Raw genomic sequence first — 7,888 nt, forward strand, 5'->3', positions numbered from 1 at the left:
CAATGAAATTTTTTTACCAGGGGTGTATATTGACCTAACTTAGAAGTCATTACATTTTGGTAATCATCTGGATCACGATCCGGATCCAGTATTTTGATTCTTTATCATTGCAGGATAGGGCCAGTTTCAACATTTTTGCATCTAGCTTCATGAAGACGGGTCACAAAGGCTGAACAAAAATTAAGTTACAACACAACAATAATTTAGCATTTGTTTCTCCTCACTGAACAACTTATTAGAAAATTAAAAAAAAAAAACTTGTGTAGTTCAAGCAGTTTCTCTTTATAAATACATTTGGTGAAGATCTAAGGGTTTAACCACTAAATCTGAAACATGACGGTAGATGTGTGAAACGACATGGAATAAGTCTCTTTGTCAAAGGGTATTCCATGTGATGTCAGTGACCCTATGGCCTTGGTGGAGGTTTGCGCTCTCCGAGTGCTTCTAGTTAATGTTCAAACTGATAAACTTTATTGTTTTTGTGCAAATATTTGCTCATTTTGAAATGGATGCCTGCTACACGTTTCAAAAAAGCTGGGACAGTGGTATGTTTACCACTGTGTTACATCACATTTCCTTCTAACAACACTCAATAAGCGTTTGGGAACTGAGGACACTAATTGTTGAAGCTTTGTAGGTGGAATTCTTTCCCAATCTCGCTTGATGTATGACTTCAGTTGTTCAACAGTCTGGGGTCTCCGTTGTCGTATTTTGCGCTTCATTATGCACCAGACATTTTCAATGGGTGACAGGTCTGGACTGCAGGCAGGCCAGTCTAGTACCTGCACTCTTTTACTACAAAGCCATGCTGTTGTAACACCTGCAGAATGTGGCTTGTCATTGTCTTGCTGAAATAAACAGGGATGTCCATGAAAAATACGTTGCTTGGATGGCAGCATGTGTTGTTCCAAAACCTGGATGCACCTTTCAGCATTGATGGTGCCATCACAGATGTGTAAGTTGCCCATACCATGGGCACTAACACACCCCCATACCATCACAGATGCTGGCTTTTGAACTTTGTGCTGGTAACAATCTGGATGGTCTTTTTCCTCTTTTGTCTGGAGATACAACGTCCATGATTTCCAAAAACAATTTGAAATGTGGACTCATCAGACCACAGCACACTTTTCCACTTTGCGTCTGTCTATTTCAATTGAGCTCAGGCCCAGAGAAGGCGGAGGCGTTTCTGGATGTTGTTGATGTGTGGCTTTTGCTTTGCATGGTAGAGTTTTAACTTGCACTTGTAGATGTAGCGACGAACTGTGTTAACTGACAATGTTTTCTGAAGTGTTCCTGAGCCCACGCGGTAAGATCCTTTACACAATAAAGTCAGTTTTTAATGCAGTGCCACATGAGAGATCAAAGGTCACGGGCATTCAATGTTGGTTTTCGGCCTTGCCGCTTATGTGTAGAAAATTCTCCAGCATCTCTGAATCTTCTGATTATATTATGGACTGTAATTTCAATTTTCAATTTATTTTCATTAATATAGCACCAAATCACAACAGAGTTGCCTCAAAGTGCTTCACACAAGTAAGGTCTAACCTTACAAACCCCCAGAGCAACAGTGGTAAGGAAAACCTCCTTCTGAGGACATACAACTCCCATCTCTGGATGGAGCTGCACCTTAAACAGAGAGAAAAAAACAATCAGGCATCAGAAAGACAAAAAAATACTGTATAATTTGCCAGCATTAAACAACAAGGAAAAACAGAGAAATACTAAGGTGATCACCAGCCACTAGCCCTAAACTTCATTAAAAGACCCAGAATTTAGGTAAAGTTGAGGCCGCAGCCCACTCAATTACTAATAAATGAATTAAAACAGTAAAAAGCGCAAAACAAAACTGTACTAGTATGCTAGCCATATGAAAGGGAAAATAAGTGCGTCTTAAGTATGGACTTGAAAATCTCCACAGAATCTGACTGTTTTATTGATGCAGGGAGATCATTCCACAGAACAGGGGCACGAGAAGAGAAAGCTCTGTGACCCGCAGACTTCTTATTCACCCTAGAATAATGTGGAGATGATGGAATCCCTACATTCCTTGCAACTGAACATTGAGATACATTGTTCTTAAACTATTGGACTATTTTTTCATGCAGTTGTTCACAAAGTTGTGATCCTCCCCCCATCTTTGCTTGTGAAAGGCTGAGCCTTTTGGGGATGCTCCTTTTACGAGGTCTATTAGATAATAAACCGACCCTTTTATTATTTTTTTTAACTATATGGATTTGAATGACGTGCGATTACACCAATCATGCTTGAACCCTCGTGCACACGTCATTTCCCTGTGGGCAGGCCTTGAGTGAGATGTGGTCCCGCCCTCTCGGCTGAATTCCTTTGTTTCACACGCTGCTCGAGACGGCGCGCGTTGCTTTATCAAAATTTTTTCTGGACCTGTGAGGAATATCCGAGTGGACACTATTTGAGAAATTAAGCTGGTTTTCGGTGAAAAGTTTAACGGCTGATGAGAGATTATGGGGTGTTTCTGTCGCTGTAAGGACTTCCCACGGAGCGAGACGTCACGCAGCGCTTCCAGGCGCCGTCGTCGGCCTGTGTCGAGCTGAAAACATCCTAATTTAAGGCTTAATTCACCCAGGACATCGTGAGAGAACAGAGAAGATTCAGAAGAGGCCGGCATGAGGACTTTATGTGGACATTCCACTGTTTAAGGACATTTTTTAATGAAAGACGTGCGCGCAAATTCGCCGAGTCGTTTCCGTGACGACTCGGCAAATCTGTGTGCGCCGCGACAGGAAAAACACCTCCGTGTTGAAAACCATTTGTAAAATTCAGGCGGCTTTTGATGGCTTTCAACAAGTGAGTAACTGAGAAATTGTTTAACAGCTTGGGCATGTTCCAACTTGCCCGTTAAGGTTTCCAACACGTCCGGCCTGACATGCGACTCTGCCCGCACGTTCTTTCATTACAAAATGTCCGTTAACAATGGAATGTCCGAATAAACTCCTCATGCCGACTTCTTCTGAAAGTTCTCTGTTCTCTGACGACTTACTGGGTCAACAGAGTCTGAAATGTGGAAGTTTTCAACTTGAAACGGTGAGACGCTGCCGCCTCGAAGCGCAGATTGCCATCAGGCGCCGTGGGCCGTCCTTATGGCGACACTTCCAGACCAAAATCTCTCATCAGCCGTTAAAATTTTTACTGAAAACCAGCTGAATTTATCGAATGGTGTCCACTCAGTTGTGCCTTACAGTTTTGAAAAAATTTTGATCAAACAAAGCAGCAGTCTCTGAGCCATTCCTAAACAATGAAAAAATCGACGGGGGGGTGGGCCACTCCTCACTCAAAGACTGCCCACAGGTGAATGATGTAACCGACAGGCGTGAAAAAACTCTCGCATGCCCACGAGGGTTCAAGCATGTCTGATGTAATCACACGTGATTCAAATCCATATGGTTTTTGAAAAAAATAATAAGGTCGAATACTTTTCTAATAGACCTCGTATATCCAATCATGACACTGACCTGTTTCCAATTAACCTGTTCACCTGTGGAATGTTCCAAACAGGTGTTCTTTGAGCATTCATCAACTTTCACAGTCTTTTGTGGCCCCTGTGCCAGCTTTTTTGAAATGTGTTGCAGGCATCCATTTCAAAATGAGCAAATATTTGCACAAAAACAATAAAGTTTATCAGTTTGAACATTAAATATCTTGTCTTTTTGGTGTATTCAGTTGAATATAGGTTGAAGAGGACTTGCAAATCATTGTATTCTGTTTTTATTTACATTTTACACAACACATTGTACATTATAACGTTACACCTTTAGAAGCAACAATCTTATTCAATGCCAACTGAAGCTGAAGTAAAATATGTGATTATATTATTAGATTCTTTATCATAAAATACAGAAAATATACTCTACACATCAGCCCTGCAGGATGCTGATACATCCACAGTGTGTGTGTGTGTGTGTGTGTGTGTGTGCGCGCGCGCGCGCGTGTGTGCGTGCGTGTGTGTGCGTGCATGTGTGTGTGTGTGTGTGTGTGTGTGCGCGCGTGTGTGTGTGCGTGCGTGCATGCAACAACAGATGGTCAGGTTCATTCATGGTCAGACTTGAGCTTTCCGTTGTTAAACAATCGTGGGAAAAATCAGAGGTCAAGACAAAGAAATAAAAAGAAAATGAGAGAGAAAGAGAAAGAGAGAGAGAGAGAGAGAGAGAGAGAGAGAGAGAGAGAGAGGCTGGTCTACAGCCAAATGACCCGTAACAACTTCCTGCTTAGTTGCTGCTGCATGAACACAATGCGACAGGTGAAACCAGCTGCCTGCTGGCAGTGTTTTTATAAACTGGCCTCAGCAGATGGAGAATAATGTGAAAACAGAAATAGAAGTGAATAGAATAATAGAATTATTCCCACTTCTACAACCCAGTGGTGTGAGTCAAAAAGGATTCGGTGAGGAACCACGTCCGTGCAGGTTTTTCACCTTCTCACTTCTGAATGTTAGTTCTTGGTGTTTAATGAATGAGCTTCTGCAGTGGTTTGCTGCAGACGTGTTCAGATCCAGGTCAGATGTCTCCACGCTCACCACCACACACTCAAACTTTATTGTGTGGAGTTGTTGCACATTTTGCACATTCCTTCTGTGCCCATTTATCTATTCCAAGGTGCACTTCTGTCTGCACCTTTGAGCAGGGCACTGACCTCTAAGTCAGAGTTACACAGAAACAATTTCTTCTGAACGGGTGTGATGAGACACCTGCAGATGATTAAACAAATAAATTCATACACAATTCAATTTCAATTCAATTTATTTTGTTTATATAGTGCCAAATCACAACAAAGCTGCCTCAAGGCACTTTACACAAGTAAGGTCTAACCTTACCAACCCCTAGATCAAGCACACAGGTGACAGTGGTAAGGAAAAAGTCCCTCTGATGATATTAAGGAAGAAACCTCAAGCAGTCCAGACTCAAAGGGGCGACTCTCTGACCCTCTGCTTAGGCCATTCTACCAAAAAGGTTTACAATACAGAACACAACACAACAACAACTGACCAGAGTCCATGCAAGCGTCCAGTCCACCATCAGGGCGGTCTGGGGAGTCATCGAGCCACTTGTTGACTGCATCCAGCCACATCTCAGACAGAGAGAAAAACAGAATCAGTATGCCAGAAAAACTACACTTAAGGTATAATTCGTTACCAAACGCATACACTGTATGAGACCTTTTCCATTTTTAACAGATCAGAAGTGATGAGTAGGTGATGGGCAGATCTGCTGTCAACAGACTAATGTGGACGGGAAGATGGAGGATTCCACATCAAATCCAGTTGTAGTTTACCACTTTACTTTTTAATCAGGTGGGAAATACTCATTCTGTGAATCTGTGATGTGAGAAAGTTTGCTACACACCTGAATTTTAAGTTTGTCAGGACTAGTATTTGGGATGTTTTTATGTATTTGAGCTTCTCTTTACCCTCTCATCATGATGCTTTATCACTTTTACTTCCAGCCTTTCTTCAGAGTCCTGGTCTTGATTTCCCTGCCATGTTTTGTGAACTATCTGCCTGTTTTTTTGGACCTTGCCTTTTGCCTGATGTTTTGGTTATTGTTGCTGTTTATTGACTGCCTTCTTGTGTACTGAACCTTGCAAGCCTCCTCAGTAAAACCTTTTGAGCGTGTCTGAGCTCAACATTTGTGTCCAGCCATTTCGGGTTACAGAACCTGTTATTTCAAAGTGAGTGAGATTCATGCGTCAGTGCACAGACATTTTCAGATCTCTCCAGAGATGTTCAGTCAGATTCAGGTCTGGGCTCTGGCTGGGCCACTCAAAGACATTCACAGAGTTGTCCTGAAGCCACTCCTTTGATATCTTGGCTGTGTACTTATAGGGTCATTGTCCTGCTGAAAGATGAATCGTTGCCCCAGTCTGAGGTCAAAGTGCTCTGGAGCAGGTTTCATCCAGGATGTCTCTGTACATTGCTGCATTCATCTTTCTCTCAATCCTGACTAGTCTCCCAGTTCCTGCTACTGAAAAACATCACCACAGCATGATGCTGCCACCACCATGCTTCACTGTAGGGATGGTGCCTGGTTTCCTCCAAACATGGCACCTGGCATTCACACCGACGAGTTCAATCTTTGTCTCATCAGACCAGAGGAGTTTGTTTCTCATGGTCTGAGAGTTCTTCAGGTGCCTTTTGGCAAACTCCAGGTGGGCTGCCATGTGCCTTTTACTAAGGAGTGGCTTCCATCTGGCCACTGTACCATACAGGCCTGATTATTGGATTATTGCAGAGGTGGTTGTCCTTCTGGAAGGTTCTCCTCTCCCACAGAGGAATCCTGAAGCTCTGACAGAGTGACCATCAGGTTCTTGGTCACCTCCCTGACTAAGGCCCTTCTCCCCCTATTGCTCAGTTTAGACAGGTGGCCAGCTCTAGGTGGATCCAAACTTCTTTCATTTACAGATGATGGAGGCCACTGTGCTCATTGGGACCCTCAAAGCAGCAGAAATGTTTCTGTACCCTTCCCTAGATTTGTGCTTCGATGTGCCAGATTTGTTAGTCGATGTAGGATTGAGGTTTATAGAATGACTTTGAGGCAAAGAACAGGAGGAGAGTAAGAGCAGAGGGCTGAACTAAGGGTCAGATCATGGAAGCTGCAGGAGGAAGACTTGTGTGAAGGTGAGACAGACACTGGTAAGAAGTGAAGAGATGCTGGACAACTGTACAACTACTGTGGCAGTTGAAGAGAGAAGTTACAAATGTTAAGAAAATTCGGTGAAGCTTAACCCTGCAAGAGTGAAAAGGAAAACTATACTGTACACTTTAGAGGTGCTGAACAAAAAGACAGGAGACAGCAGATGAACACTGTAGAACAATCTGCAAGCAAAATGAGAGAGATGAGATTGGGGATGGACAGAGGAGGGATGTAAAGTGTATCGTGAGAAGGACATTGAGGATGGGGCCACCACACAGGAGAACAGGAATAACATGGAGGAGGTTGTGAGGAAGGACATACAGATGGTTAGTGTGACAGAACCCTCATGTGGTCATTTATAGTTACTACACTTCTTACAAACTATGTAAGGTGTTTATCTCTCTGTCTGACATGCTTGACAAGTGGTCGTGTGCAGCTGTCCAGTACTTACAGAAATTATGCAGTTTTATATCTTAAAATGTTGTTTTATATAAATTAGTAAGTCCCTTCGGCTGTTCACTTGTTTTCTTTTGGCTCAAATTTTATGCTGGATTCCCTTCCTGACTCAACACCACGTTACATATGTGACCGTAGGACCTTTGTGGCCGGGACGGCAGTGGGATCGAACCCGAACGGCTCGCACTAAAGACCATTCCTCTACCAGGTCAGCCAAAGGGGAATTCCCCATTAGTCAAGCTCGCGGGAACGTCTTTTCAATCAGGACCCAGGACCTTCATCCCGCTACATATCTCCCCACCATTTTTGACTTCGTCCCGAAATCACAGGTACATTTAAGCATGTTCTGTGACTACCCACATCCTGTTCGTGACGCCAGATTGTGACCATAGGACCTTTGTGACTGGGACGGCGGTGGGATCGAACCCGAACGGCTCGCGCTAAAGACCATTCCTCTACCAGGTCAGCCAAAGGGGAATTCCCCATTAGCCAAGCTAGCGGGAACGTCTTTTCAATCAGGACCCGGGACCTTCATCCCACTACACATAGACAATATGTCAGGGGTTTGAACTGGGAACCTCCCACACTGAAGCCAGGTGCACTAACCACTTGATCAGCACTCCTTTTATGTAAATGACATATTTTTAACATTGGGTTTTGGGGATCGTTGCAAACCAAGAACCAAGATGGTTCCCAATGGCTCCTTGATGTAATGTGGAGTAATGCACTGCCGTACACTCCCATAGCTGAAAGTTGAAAACTGTTCA

This window comes from Thalassophryne amazonica, chromosome 12, assembly GCF_902500255.1.
Source record: "Thalassophryne amazonica chromosome 12, fThaAma1.1, whole genome shotgun sequence".
NCBI lineage: Eukaryota > Metazoa > Chordata > Actinopteri > Batrachoidiformes > Batrachoididae > Thalassophryne > Thalassophryne amazonica.